The sequence below is a fragment of the Ailuropoda melanoleuca genome, chromosome 14 (assembly GCF_002007445.2).
Source record: "Ailuropoda melanoleuca isolate Jingjing chromosome 14, ASM200744v2, whole genome shotgun sequence".
NCBI classification, from domain to species: domain Eukaryota; kingdom Metazoa; phylum Chordata; class Mammalia; order Carnivora; family Ursidae; genus Ailuropoda; species Ailuropoda melanoleuca.
Genome location: NC_048231.1, coordinates 79,082,160 through 79,087,114, shown reverse-complemented (window position 1 = coordinate 79,087,114; position 4,955 = coordinate 79,082,160). Strand labels below are relative to the sequence as shown.

The window sequence follows — 4,955 nt, the reverse complement described above, 5'->3', positions numbered from 1 at the left end:
AACATGAAGTTCTGGTGCTCGCATGGGCTGGGGAGAGGGCAGGCTGCACCCATCTCATGCAGAGATGATCCAAAATTTCACAACTGAATGCTCCTTGTTTGGCTCTGTTAGTTCTTCCAATGCACACTACACTTAAAAAAAATATCTATCTATCATCTATCTATCATCTATCTATCTATCTGTCTATCTATCTATCTATCTATCATCTATCTATCTATCTATCTATCTATCTATCTATCTATCATCTATCTGTCTAATCTATCTATCTATCTATCATCTATCTATCTATTTTGCCATTCAAACTTTCTGGTTTCCTACAGTGCAAATCACTGCCTGGGGTAGAATAATAGTAGCCAGGAGCTGATGAAAGAGCATCACCTCTATGATCTCCTTTAATTGTTAAAAGCACAATCAAAGGTTCATATTTTTCCATGTTGGGGTGAGAATCTTGGGCTCAGAGACGTTAGACAAACTCCCCAGGGCTCACAAGTAATAAGTACTTTTTGCTTTTTAGCAACTCCGCTCCCTCATGCGGCCCAACATCCTTCTGAGAATCAGTGAGGTGGGGGGACAAGCCTGAGATCGGGAAACCAGAGCCTGCCATGGAGGGGAGATCCCCTTGGCTTTGGAGATGCTCTGGCGCCCTCTGGTGACAACCTGGAAGTATCACAGGCCAAGGAGCACATTCCGAGCTTGAGTTTTGTGATTCCGTTTTCCGGTCGTGTCAGCATGTTGAAGGGCAGGGAGGTGGGCAGTGAAGATGCCCACGAGAAAGGAAGGGACAGGAAGAGCCATCTTGGTCCTAGGTACATGCCAGCCTCTGCCCCCATCTCTGCACACACAGCTTGGCTCTGTCCTTCAATCCAAGGACGAGCAGCGGTTCTCAAGCTTTGGTGGGCACGGGCATCACCCCAGAGGTGGCAGGGCAGCTTCTGGGCTTCCACGCCAGGGTTTCTGACAACTAGGTCTGAAGGGGCCCCAGTGATCTGCATTTTTAAACGCCATCCAGGTGAGTCTGATGCAGGTGGTTCATGGACCACACTTTCAAAAAACACTGCTGTTTAATATTAATACAAGTATTAGATGTAGATTAATGTTTACTTAGGGCTAGAGGGGTTGGGGGAAATGGGAGTGATTGCTAATGGGTACCAGATTTTTTTGGTGGGGGGCAATGGCAATGTTCTAAAATCGATGGTGGTGTTGTTTGCACAATTGTCTGGAACTGTGTCCTTTAAGTGGGTGAACTGTAGAGTATGTGAATGTTATCTCAATACAGGTATTATAGAAAAATTCCTATACATTCATTCCTCCATTGAGGCCTTGGCGGGGTGGGGGGTGGGGTCGCAAGAATTGTGTATGAAAAGAAATCTTTATTTTTAAGTTGAGTCTTCACTCTGAAAGAAGAGCTGCTAGCTGCCTGAGCTGAAATGGTGCTAGGGACGTACAGTTCTTGCAAGTATATTCCTGGAGAAAAGACAGGCAAATGGTTCTCCTTGGACTAAGTCTATTCACGTGCCCAGCGCCATCAAAGGCAGCTTAGGCGAGAGTGTTAATGGTACCTCCCCTTAGAGTTTCCAGAACACGTAAACTCGTGTGACCCTCACAGCAACCCCTGAGAGAGGCAAGCCAGGGATTATCATCTCTGTTTACTGGTGAAAACGCAGGTTCAAGGACAGGAAATACCTGGCTCAGGGTCACAATTAGAAAGAAAAGGGACACGGACCGAGACCTCTGGACTCCACGTCCGTCCGAAGCTCTATTTACACCACTGTGCCTTCCTTCCATTGTCACGACTGTCCGCACCCCCGGATGTCCCCAAGCCCTTCGAGGTGGTCGGTCAAAGCTCTGAGCCTCCTTTGTTTAATTTCCTTGGCCAGAAGACCCCAGCCGGCCTAGCTGCTCTCACTGGCCAGCCCTTAGCAAACAGCCTCGAATGATCGAAGGATCCCTGCCCTCAAGCCCCGCCCCTGCTCAAGGGCCTCCAAAGGCAGCCCCGGGGGCGGGGAGGGGGTTGGGGTGTGAATTCCGGAGGTGAGATTGACCAGCTCCGTATCTGCGAGGATGCCGCCCCTTCACTTACTAGACCGGTCCCTGGGCATTTGACCTGTAAAATGGGGATGAGGTGTTCAACCGTGTGCGACTTGGCGAGATATAACCGAGCTGTCACATAAAGGGCAGTGTTTAAGGCTGTGTCGTCCCACCAGGTCCTACTCGCCGACAGGGCACGGAATCCGAGGTATTCTGCTTGGCTGGGCAGGTTGTAGCAACCTCTTCCCCTTCCAAAAGCTGTTTGGAGCGCACAATTTGGCAGCCGGTTATCTTCCAATGAGCTTTTCTGGTGTCACGTTCTAAAGCACTGTTTGTCAGAGTGTGGTCCTGGATTACAGATTAAGGTCAGAAAAAGCTAGGGTTCTCTTTGAAAAATCTAGACTTACTGAATCAAAATCTCTTGGGGGTGGAAAAAAATATCTTGTGGTAGAAAACCTGAAATCTGGATTTTCCATAAGCACTCCCCCCTACGCACCCCCTCCCCCCATTCTTATATACACAGTGGTGCCCACCAAACTAAATTCTTTTTTTTCCTTTTTTTTAAAATGATTTTTTTATTATATTATGTTAGCCACCATACAGTACATTGCCGGATTCCGATGTAAAGTTCGATGATTGATTAGTTGTGTATAACACCCAGTGCACCATGCAACACCNGGGCGGGGAGGGGGTTGGGGTGTGAATTCCGGAGGTGAGATTGACCAGCTCCGTATCTGCGAGGATGCCGCCCCTTCACTTACTAGACCGGTCCCTGGGCATTTGACCTGTAAAATGGGGATGAGGTGTTCAACCGTGTGCGACTTGGCGAGATATAACCGAGCTGTCACATAAAGGGCAGTGTTTAAGGCTGTGTCATCCCACCAGGTCCTACTCGCCGACAGGGCACGGAATCCGAGGTATTCTGCTTGGCTGGGCAGGTTGTAGCAACCTCTTCCCCTTCCAAAAGCTGTTTGGAGCGCACAATTTGGCAGCCGGTTATCTTCCAATGAGCTTTTCTGGTGTCACGTTCTAAAGCACTGTTTGTCAGAGTGTGGTCCTGGATTACAGATTAAGGTCAGAAAAAGCTAGGGTTCTCTTTGAAAAATCTAGACTTACTGAATCAAAATCTCTTGGGGGTGGAAAAAAATANTGGACAATGCTGCTATGAACACTGGGGTGCATATGGCCCTTCTCTTCACTACGTCTGTATCTTTTGGGTAAACACCCAGAAGTGCAATGGCTGGATCATAGGGTAGCTCAATTTTTAACTTTTTCAGGGACCTCCACACTGTTTTCCAGAGTGGCTGTACCGACTTGCATTCCCACCAACAATGTAGGGGGGATCCCCTTTCTCCACATCCTCTCCAACAATTGTTGTTTTTTGCCTTGTCTATTTTTGCCATTCTAACTCCGCCAAACTAAATTCTAAGCACGTAGAGACCAGGGGGTGCCAGGGTCTTTGCTCCTCCCACATCACTCAGCACACTGTTAGTACCTAACAGGTACTTAAGTCAGTACTCATGTGATGGAAAAGAAAGTATGGTGCTGAGCTGAGTAGTTCTCAAACATCCCGCCATCAGAAGCATCTGGAAGACTTGTTCACACAGATTGCTCGTCCCCACCCTTCTGAGTCTCTGAGTCCGTAGGTCCGGGTGGCACCTGAGAATCTGCATTTCCAAGTTTCCCTGGCGATGCAGCTGCAGCTGCTGTGCGTCCGGGCACCACACCATGTCTCTGTGAGAGTTTGGCGGGGAGACCAAAAGCATCGGCATCCCTCGGGGGCTTGCAAATTGCAGCAGCTCAGACCCCACCTCGGACCTACGGACACAGAGCCGGCATTTTAACCAAGATCTTTCGGAGATCCGGGGGCACGTTCAAATGCACAAGGCGGCACAGTTAAGCTCATTTGGACCTCCCGACAAACCTAGGAGGCCGTGGCTCCTTTCACTCCCATTTCACAAATGGGGACAATGACGGCTGGCGGAGAGAGCGCGGGACGCAGAGTCACGGGGCTGAGATTGGACCCGGCTCTGTGGACACCAGCCCTCACCCTTAACATCCAGACACGGTTTCCCGCTCTCCATGGAAGTTCTCCCGGCACCTTCCTTCCTTCAGATAACAGTCCCAGGAGCCCGAACAACTGAATCAAGCTGCAAGGAAATCCCGTGCGCAGCCATGTGCTTGAGCCCAAGCCCGTGCTGCGGTCACAGCATGAGGAGACGAGGTCCCTGGCCTCAGAATTTGCCTCCTCGTTTTGGAAGTAAGACCCAGCCAGGTGAAGCTAGCAACACCAGAGAGCATAAAATTAAGTGCTAAGCTGTACAGTCAATGTCACATTTTACGTTAAAATTAGGATTTGCCTAAAGAACATGGAGGTTACTCAGAGACTGATGGCTGATTCGTGTCCCTGGGTGTCTTCCCAGCGTGTTCCAGACCCCGCACCACGGAGCCCAGGTGTGCTGCGCCCTCAGAGTGGCAGGTGCCACCTCTCTCTGCATTTGCCTCTTCCCTTGAGTATGTGCCCTTCTCTGGGTGAGATCCCTGTGTGTATAGAGTGTCATATTGCTGTCTCATGCTGTCACAGGAGAGGGAGGGGCTTGAAAAGCAGAGGGGGAGCTTTGATGCTGTCCCCGCGGGAGAGGGATCGCCAGTCTCCAGCGAGAGCGGAAGGGCATGAAACCAGATGTGAGGTCCGTGTAAGTGCACGGGTCCTGTGAGGCTGGCAACAGGACAGATGGTTGAGGTACAGCACTTCAACTTGCTAGTAACTTGCTGTCAGGGGTGGGGGGGGTCTGTGGAGAGGAAAGGAGGTAGAATTGGAGGATAGAAGACAGTGGCGGTGGGAGCGCTGCGTGTTTCTGGACATATTAGGGGATCTGCTTTCGTGTAACTGTGTCTTTCACTCTCTCACTGCGGCCCAGTGCGCC

The 4,955-nt window shown here is 50.1% G+C and overlaps 1 protein-coding gene and 1 long non-coding RNA gene across 2 annotated transcripts in view; one reads left to right on the top strand and one right to left on the bottom strand.

Annotated features, from left to right (window-relative positions):
• SLC14A1 (solute carrier family 14 member 1 (Kidd blood group)) overlaps positions 1-4,955 on the bottom strand; it is a 137,513-nt gene that overhangs the window by 67,421 nt on the left and 65,137 nt on the right. The gene's annotated exons all lie outside the window — the stretch shown is intronic.
• LOC117795994 overlaps positions 4,191-4,955 on the top strand; it is a 50,539-nt gene continuing 49,774 nt past the window's right edge. Inside the window, exon 1 of the long non-coding RNA XR_004620223.1 lies at positions 4,191-4,771. This is a non-coding gene — a long non-coding RNA (uncharacterized LOC117795994). The remainder of the gene's footprint in view (positions 4,772-4,955) is intronic.